The sequence below is a fragment of the Ursus maritimus genome, unplaced genomic scaffold, assembly GCF_017311325.1.
Source record: "Ursus maritimus isolate PB19 unplaced genomic scaffold, ASM1731132v1 scaffold_20, whole genome shotgun sequence".
Classification (NCBI taxonomy): Eukaryota; Metazoa; Chordata; class Mammalia; order Carnivora; family Ursidae; genus Ursus; species Ursus maritimus.
The window spans coordinates 20426598-20436878 of record NW_024424453.1 but is presented as its reverse complement, the minus strand read 5'-3'; positions in this window follow the sequence as shown (position 1 = coordinate 20436878).

Genomic DNA, 10281 nt, shown 5'->3' with positions numbered 1-10281 from the left:
CATGTGGTAGCATGTGCATTGGTTCTTTTTTTAAAACCTACTTTAAAGTTTCTCTGTTTCCTTACGGAATTTGAAAAGGATTTTCCCCAAATGGCACATTAGCATTTTCTATTTTGAGTAAAAACTTCAAGAGAAAACAAAGTAATACCAAGTATATATGCCAGCTACTCCACACCACTTTCTTTACCATTTTTATCACTTTTTATGCTGTGTCCTCTTTTAATGGTTATGTATAATTTCATGTCAACATTTCATAGCACAGGGTACAAAGTATACTTTGAAAGCAAGCTATGTGATTTTGAAATTGTATTAATATTAATGACCATACTCATGCTTTTTTTTTTTTTTGTCTGATGAAACTAAAACTTTGGCATTTAGTAAATGTAGTATTTGGATTAGATACTCATTTGCCACAAAGAAAAGAAGAAAAGTCCCATTCTCATTTCTTTTCTTTTACCCTAAGAAAACACAGACCTTCAAACTGTTCAGCCTAAGAAACTTGCTTTTTTTTTTTTTTAAACGTTCAGTGATTCATTAGTTGCATATATGCTTTTTGATTTTGAATTGAGATGTGGCATGGCCTAATGTGGAAGGAGAGGAAGAACCTGGGCTGTGGAGTCCTGTTTGGATCGGAATACCAGCTCTTCCCCACTGCTAGCTGTGTCATGTTTCAGAATCTGATTTTCTCACTTATAAAATGGGTAATAACCTTGGGTGTTCATCATAAGAGTGAAATCACATGTAAATCACTGACACATAGTTGTCACACAGTGGTATTTAAAATTAATAACAGTATTCCTGAAAGCTAATGATGGGAACACCTTTTAACTAAAATAGTAATACAACAATTCTATAGCATTGTAATAGAATTTATAAACTCACATTTGGGATATGTTGGTTTTTTGCACACTGAGTGTCAGCACATATTCTGCTGTCCCAGTCGTTCATGACATTTAATTGTTAATCTCCTTTAAGAAAAATTTTTTTATTAACTAGGTTTTTAAAAATCCTAGTTGTCATTTATTATCGTAGAACTAACTCCATGATCAAGGTTTCTGAAAGGAAGCCCGTAAAGGAAAAGCTAAGTGTGAACAACTTAAATAGGGTATATGGGGAAGGAGCCTGGAGAATGGTACGAAATACGATGAAGCACTGGATTTTCTGCCCAAGTTCAAAGTAAAAAATATAAAAATAACAAATCAAATTACCAGAACTGAGCAGCCATGTGGGAATTCTCACAAAATGAGTGGGCAGAGAACAGTATCCCGAGAGAAGACGAAGAAGAGGGTTAGTGATGTGAGTGGACTTGAACTCTTGTGATTGGTGTATATTTGCGTGTTACAGTTGGTATTTTCAGATTATGTAGAAATAAGTAATGTAACCTAAACAAGACGGGAGAGCTGAAACCATAAAATTTGAAAAGGAAATTATACTTTAAATTCTGCTAAAAAATAATGGCTTTGTAGTAATGTCCTCAGAACACTTGTAAAACTCTTTGGAGTTCTTGCAACTGCACAAACATGAATCTGGAAAAGCAGAACTTTGATTCAAAGCACTATTTGGTCCTCCACAAAGCTGAAGCGTTGAAATTGAAGAGGATAAGCACCTCAGTATACATTGGCTACCTCAGCAGCTAGTCTTATTACATGAAGTGCTATTAGATGATTTTTCTTGTTTCAGCATATTTTGTTTTATCGCATTGCAATAGCTATTAGGTGTGAGCAGTTATTAAGAGCATTTAGGAAACTGTGTTTCGGATGGTTTTGGGCCATGCTGACTTTTTATTAAAGGATCTGTCGAACTGTTCACTTACTTCTGGAAAAGTAAACTGTTTGAGTCTAATATAAGCCTCCCTCACAGGGTGTAACGAGGTCAAAACTCAAGAGGTGTTCTAATTGGATTTTTTTATTTTTATATTCTCCAACCATAACATTCAGCTAATGTGAATTTCAACTCTCAAGATCACGTATTATGTGGGGCGCCTGGGTAGCGCAGTCGTCAAAGTGTCTGCCTTCGGCTCAGGGCGTGATCCCGGCATTCGGGGATCGAGTCCCACATCGGGCTCCTCCGCTGGGAGCCTCCTTCTTCCTCTCTCACTCCCCTTCTGTGTTCCCTCTCTCGCTGGCTGTCTCTCTGTCAAATAAATAAATAAAATCTTAAAAAAAAAAAAAAAGATCATGTATTATGTGTACCCTTGGGTTTTATTTCGTAGGGTGCTTTTCCACCACTTCTGATATATCCCATCTTATTTTAAGAATGTGTCCTCCCCAGAAAAATCTGCAGCGTGTCCAACTCTGTGCCAGATACTATATATGTGTAAGTGCCACCAAGCAGAAATATCGCTCATCAAGTACTTCAGAGGCATCAACCTCTAAAAATATGGTTTAATTCTGAACTGATTGCCCTAAAAGCATGATTTATTTTACTCAAGTAGCAAGTATATGTTAAGTCTTTAAGCAGGGAATGATCTGTTAACTTGTTTGTTATCCTGACTCACATGGAAATTGTCAAAACCTCTGAGAATATTCTTTATTTGCATGTATTTTGTAATGAAATCTAGTGTATTCTTTACTTTGCCTCTTATATAATAAAACCATGATTAACAATGTATGAAGAATGAGAGAGGTTTGGTGCTGAGAAAGGCTCTCTCCCTGCTGTCTATTTCAGAGCTTATAATACCGTTTGTGATACGGTGCAGAATTCCACTATCTAGATCTGTTTAGTGTGTCTAGAGCAGCCTATCTTGTAATATTCTTCATGATTAATCCTGGTACGTACACTGATGATTGTCCTACCCAGTGAAGAGTTTAAATGATTCTCTCCAACTGCAGTAGCCTATCACAGTGGAATTCTTAGCTACACAGCTCACCACCTCCTCATAGCTTTCTTTGTACCTCATCTGTCCTTATATAACTTGGGTTATAGGAAAAAAATCTTTCCGTTTATTTTTAGTGCCTGAGTACACTAATGCCTACACCTCTTTATCCTTGACTTTGGCCTTTTGTCAGTTTCTCTTGATGTGTCCTTACACGCACCCATCGGGGGTCCAAAGACCTTGAGGACCTTGCGAAGCTTCCTGTGTCTGTGGAAGATGGTCTACCTCTGTTGAAACAGACCCTTTTGATGAAAATGGAGGAGACTCTAATGTGCTTTTGGCAGAAATAGAGGACTTGTCCTGCCCTCCTTACCTCCCCTCGTTGACTTGTGCTTTTTGTTTCCTTCCTACTTTCTCTCAAGCTTTTAGTTCTTTCCTTGCAGAATGTGTTGCAGACAACAAGGTATGATAAAATACCGGATTTTTGGCTGAAGTGATACTTCTTGCTGATCAATTTGTACAGATCCTTACCTTTGACCAAAACACTGCCCAATGCAAGAAGAAAGACTGGGGCAAGGACATGAAATATTAGACGTAATCACTTCCACAATCTCCTGTATGAATGAGTCCAGTTGTCAAACCCAAGACTAGAGAGCTCTTTGGATATTTGGGTGGAACATGAATTTCTGACCTTGATCATCTTTAATAAATCTAGATTAGTTCCTACAGGGCTTGACAGGCAGAAAGTTTACAGAAGCTCAGGGCTTCCTGGAAAACCTAGCTCTTTGTGTTCTGCATCCCAGCAGGACTTGGCCAACCACACAAAATAATAGCCGGACTCCAAAGACCCAAAGACTCCCTTCAGCCTTGCCCCATCACAAAGCATGGGCTCTGATCACTTTCCAGCTGTGCGGCCTTGGTCAAGATCTTAACCGAGGCATCTGGGGCCCATTTCCATCTGCAGCATGAGCGTGCCTGCCACTTCACACAGGTCATCAACGAGCTGAGCATTTACGGTGCACCAGGCACTGTTCTAGGCACCAGTAATCTATGGTAATGAATAGGACAGACAAGGTCTTTTGGAATTTACGTACTAGCAGGAGGCATCAGACCAAAAAAATCAAGATAATTTCAGATGGTAAAATGTACTGAAAAACAACACGGTGGTGAGACAGAAAGTGGGGGAGAGGTACTCTTACAGACAAGGTAGTCAAAGAGGGCCTCTCAGTGGTGCCGAAGTTTGAGCTGAGGCCTGAGCGATAAGGTGGAGCTAGCTACGGGAAGACAGGGCACCGAGTGCTCCGTGCCAAGGGAGCTGCCAGTATGGAACTTTGATGGGGGGGGGGGGTTGGGGGGGCGGTGTTGGAAAGGAAAAGCAGTTGAGGAAAGCAGTTAGTATGGCTTGAGGGCAGTGAGGAAAGGAAGTTGTGGCATGAAATGACGTTCAGTAGAACTTGACGGTTTAAGCAAGGGAGTGACCCGATGTAGTTTCGGAAGTTCACTCTGGTCCCTGTGCAGAGAGAATGGGAGAGGAGCAAGGGGAGAAGCCGGGAAACCAGTTAGGAGGTTCTTGACTGTGAAGATTAAATGGTCTCATAAGTGATAAGTATCCAGCATTGCCCCAAGCAAGCAGCAGCTCCCTGATAAATAATTCAACCTCTCCTCTCATCATTTTCTTGGATCCTGTGATTTCTTTTCCCTCAACAGAGGCTAAGCATTCACCCTAAGATTAACATCGCTTGGCCTCCCTTAAACGGACCCAGCTAGATCAGGACATAGCACCCCTGGAGCTCTGGGGCTGGGAGACGAGGAAGCTGTAGGTCCTGAGGACTGCATGAGCTTGCTTTCGTACAGTCCGCGCGGCCACCCACCCCGCTGCCGCTCCTGCACTCGCGGCAGGGTGTTACTAGGTGTTACTTAGGAAAAAAGAGTAAATTGGGAGGCACTGGGCTAATCGGCTTTTTCAGCAGTGCTTCTCAGAAAGTACCGAGACTATGTACTCCGTACCCCCAAGCAGGAGGCATTATATCTTATTTTCCAACTGTTCTGATCTCAGAAGGCTAAAGCTCCGCTGATCAGACTCTGGAAAACACTTGCAAGCTGTGATTGGGCAACTATTGTTCAGAATCTGATGATCTGATTAATGGGTTATTTAGATGTGTCAATGTCCTTTGGCACGAACAACAGAGAACATCTCTAGCTAAGTTAACCGAAAAGGAATTCAGTGGAAGCTATGGAATCTCAGGGAACTGACAGTGCAGCTGGCAAGCCAGATGTGGGAATCAGCAGGGCAGGGAAAAGCAGGGGTCCCGCGGGGGGCAATCTGGCCGGGCTCCCCACCCAGAAGCCGGCAGCTCCAGCCTTTGCTGCCACTTGGTCCCTCTGCTGCGGCGTCAGATTCCTGGAAGGCAGCACCAGATGGACCTAGCTTCCCAAGTTATCACCTTTTAGAAAATAAAACTTCAATGGCTACAAACAATCACTTACTGTAGTTTGCCAAGACCCTGTTGTTAGAAACTGGGGTTGTTTCTACCTTTTTCTATTCTCAGTGACGCCGTAATGAATATCACCATGCATGATATTTCTGTTTTCGTTCTTTTAAATCAGTTTTGGATTATTCTCAGATATGGTATCATTGGGTCAAAGAACATAAACATTTTAAAGCTCATGTGTTACGTATTGCCAACTTTCTTTCCAAAAATGATTTTAGACTTTCTGTGATGTTGGGGGATGGGTATTTCACCACACCTTTGCCAACACTGGGAGTTTGTGACACACTACTCTAAAAGAAATTCAAACTGGATGAAATTCCTTGCTCCCAGCTGGGGAGATTTCTGGAATCTATAAAACAGAGGGTGATTTTGGCAGGCTATATGCATGAGTGAGGTAACTAGTCTAGTCGTCTGAAGAAATGTGTGGGTCTAAAGCAATCCCACGTGCATCAACCATACTGAGTGATAGCCATGTCCTTAGATCGACACTAATGTCCTCTGACAGCCGAGGCAAAGGGCCAAAGGCTCCCAGTATGAATCTATTATAACTCAGTTTTTAAAAAATCACATTTTATACTATTTTTGGACGAGAGATCATATAATAACTTAAATGTAAGTTTTTGGGTGACCTTAGCTGTTTTTGAATCGTTATGTGTGATTTTTCCAGGTTAGTTTTCCATGTGTAGAAGTGTAGGAGCGTGGTTGTGTGTTGCAGGATGAGGATTGGGGGTGATAGGAATATATTTCTGGTACACTAAAAAATCAAAAATCAAGCCAAGCAATGCTATGTCCTCTTTCTTTCTTTCTTTCTTTCTTTCTTTCTTTCTTTCTTTCTTTCTTTCGATAGAGAGAGGGTGTGAGTGAGTGGGGAGGGGCAGAAGGAAAGAGAGAACCTTAAGAAGGCTCCAATGCCAGCATGGAGCCCGATGTGGGGCTCGATCTCACAACCCTGAGATCATGACGTGAGCTGAAATCAGTAGTTGGATGCTTAACCGACTGAACCACCCTGTCACTCCTGTGTCCTTTTTTTCTAGACAAAGGGCCACCTAGACAGGTGTCTATTTTTCTACTATATCCTGGTATATAGTTAGAGGCCATCTTCTCCTCCCAAATGACTCTTGAGATGGAATGCTGTCAGATCTTCCTGCACTAAGAGTTTAAAATTGGACCTGAATTGGACCTTATCCTCCAGATCTTGTCTTGTGTTTGATTAAAACAGTAGTACTATTGAACTTGAGGTGTGGTAGCCAAGTAGGAGAGTGGGGCATAACTCCCCTAAACTTCCTACCCGCCATCATCATGGGCAATGAGTCACCCCCAGTTTCTGGGCCAGGGAGGACCCAGCACTTTTGGCGTGGGTTTGCCCCTTTAACAACAGAGGTCAGATTAGGAGTGAACCTCCATTCAGCCTCCATCCCCATGCTCAAAGATCAAGAAGAAGTCCTCATATTAAACAGTGATCAGGAAAAAAACACAAGACACCTCTCCTTTCCCTTCGCACAACTTCTCACAACCACTCCTACCATTATTTTTCTTTAATGCACCAAGACTGAATTTATCCAATTCTTTTTTTTTTAATGATTTTATTCATTTATCTGCAATAGAGAGACAGATGGTGACAGAGGTAGTGAGAGAGAGCACAAGCGGGCTGGAAAAGGAGAAGCAGTCTCCCGCTGAGCAGGGAGCCTGACGTGGGGCTCGATCCCAGGACTCTGGGATCATGACCTGAGCCGAGGGCAGACGCTTAAGTGACTGAGTCACCCAGGTGCCCCTGCACTTATCCAGTGTCTTATCCCAGGTGCTATCAGCTCTCATGAGAAGCCCCAGGCTCCCATGCCACCTTTAACAGTGAACACGTGTCAGGCTGAATATCCCCCTTTCTGTCCAGGACTTACAGTCCAGCAGAAGCAAAATTCCCTATGTCTGACACCTCCTTTCTGAGTGTTCCTATTGCCTTCTGGTTTCCATTTAGAAAAGAGGTTGAAGCTCTAGGGGACTTGGCCACTACTGGACTGTGAATCCTGGAGGACAGCTGGGGAAGGGTTGTGATCTCCATGTATGATCTCATTTGGAAATAACATCAGAGATCTTAGGTTTGTGTTCCTATGCGCAGGTGCAGCTCAAAAGTCCCCCTTCTTTTTTGTAGTAGACAGTAAGATCTCCCGGGTAGACCCTTCATGATTTTGAAGAGATAAAAATCCTGGACAACTCCCAGGGTGACTTCCAGACACATGCTTTCAAACTGGGCCAGAGCGTCATGTTGCCTAACAGGGGAGCACACTCTGGATCTAGGATACTTGTATTCAAGAGGCTGCCTGTTATCTTGTAAAGGACCATGGGCTAGGGTTCTTTCATGAGCTGGCTGTGTGAGCTTGGGCAAAAAATGTACTGTCTTTGGGCCTCGGTTTCCTTGTGGGTCAAATCACTGTTTCCTGGACGCTGGCCCACAGACCAGTGACATCAGAATCTCATGGGGGCTCTCAGAACTCAGAGTCCTGAGTCCTGTATCTGAGATCCTGGTTCAGCAGGTCTGGGGTAGGGCCCTGCACCTAATATATATGTATTTTCTTTTAATTATGGAAAATTCAAACATGCAAAAGTCGAGAAAGTAGTATAATAGACCCCCTTGAATATATCATCCAGCTTCAACAGTTATCCTTTAATTACTTGTATTTTAGTATGTTTCTCTACAAGATACAGACATTAAAATATTCACAGTACCATTGTATACCAGAAAAAAAATGAACAGTAATCCCTCAATATCATAAAAACTGTCGACGTTCGCAAATCCACAATTGCCTGACAAAAAGTGTGGGTTTTTTTCCAGTTTGTTTGAATTGAAATCCAAATAAGGATCATGCATTATGATAGGTTAATATATCTCTTAGGTAACTTTTGGTCCATCGGCATTCCTTAATTTTTTTCCCTTTAAATCTTTTATTGAAGAAACTGGGTTGTTTGTCCTGAGGCCTTTCCCATAGTCTGGGTTTTGCTAATTGCACACACACCTCCTATGTTTATTTTCTATAAAGCAGTAATTTGACCTAGAGGTTTGATCTGACTTAGGTTCAAAACTTTTGGCGAGAATACTTTATAAGAGGTGGTGTGCATTTTCATTAGGGTCACATAATGTCTGGTTGTGTCTCTTTTTGTAACATTAGCAGCCAGTGATGGTCACTGCCTGTGTCCATTAATTCATTATGGCTGCAAATGATGATATCCTAAATTTATCATTCCTTTCGCACTCTGGAATAGTACAGAGAAACTCCCCTCAAATACTATTTCACAGTACAGTTGAATAGGAAATACAGCCTAAATTCTTTCCCTTTTCTTCTAATTTTCAAAGTCATTCTGATGCTGAGATATCACTCCTACCCTCCAAAAGGAGCACTGAACTTTTCTTATTTTTTGTATCATTTTAACCTCATGGATTTTAACGTATTTGATGTGCTTTGGTCCATTGCAATTCTTATTCTTAGAATTATTGTCTTTGACCAGGGGGGGCTTCTTCAAGTTGTCTCATGAGTTGTTTTGACACATGACAAAGGTCTTTTAGAGCTCCCTTGTTTTTGGAAACGACAAATTCTCCAGGTTCATCTTGTCCATTATTTACTCCAGACTTAAAACATTTCTCAAGCTTTCGTGAAACACGTATTGTTAAAAGACTCCTCAGTTGAGTCTGAATTTGGAAGCCACTGGGTTAAATCTGAGGTTCCTTCCAATTGCAAAATTCCATTTTGTTTTCTTTTTGCCAATTAAAATAAAAATATATTTGAAATGATTTTTAAATGTTTTTATGAAGTAAAAATATGTTTCAGTAACCGATATTCTTTTCCTTTACTCTCTGCACTTTAAGTTGGTACAACTTTTAAAAATGCAGTTGATCAAATCTATCACTCTCTAAATCTTTTCTTACACCCTGACCCAGAAATCCTACTTTTAGAAATCTGGTCTAAGGAAATAATTTTAAAAATGGAAAAATGCATCATCAAAGCTTTATTTGCAAACTGTAAAGTTAGACATGGCTCAAGCATCCAAAAATAGGACAGTAGTTAGGTAGATTACAGAGAATTTGCTGGAAGGGATATCATGAGGCCATTAAATGATGCCTGGGAGGACCATCAGCCAGATGCAAAATTGTATTTATGACATTATGTTAAAACATGCACATGAAAATGTTTAAAGTGGAATATACCAAAATGATAGCAGTTGGTTAGTAGCCTAATGGGTGATTTCTCTCTACCAGCCCCCCTTCCAATTTTTTGTCCCCAAATGAGTTAAACATGTATTTGAAAATTCTGCAAGTCTGTGATGTTTTTACGTGATTGACCGACTTGCAGTCCCCTGTCATTTAGAAACAACAGGGCTTAGGGAAGAAGGGCAACAGAGCATAAGGCAGAGCCCAGAGTTTGGGGCATTACCTGGGGAGTAACGGAGGAGGTACGAGCAGCCGGCTGAGAAGGGCCGGGGTGGAGGGGGTGGTGACAGTGGACATGACCGTGCCTCCCCCTGTTTTACCCGAGCTTTGTCTTTGTGAGGGTCACAAACGGTTCCCCTATAAGCATGAGGGGTCTTTAAAAGCTCTTTAGTCTCCTTGTTGGACATCTCTGGCGTTTGCTCGTTGGGAGAACCGGGGGTAGTTTTCACACCAAGGATTTCAAAGAGTGTGACTCGATGGCAAGGATGATTGTCCAGCCTGGCACGCTGAGGAATTTGGTTTCAATATTATATTCCAGTAACCAAGGGCATGTCAATGAAAATTTGTTTGAGGCTTGCCTGTTTTGCGATTTGGCCTTAGAGCAAGCTCCTTTGGGCTGCACGTATTGGTACGTGAGGCATAGTTCCTCAACCCCCATCGCCCCCAACATCTGGAAGGCCCGGCCCTGGCTTTCTCTCTCTTGACAGGAGGTGGTGCCTGAGGGGAGCTGAGGCTGAGGAAGGGGATAAGCCCACCTACCCAGGCCGCTTTCACCC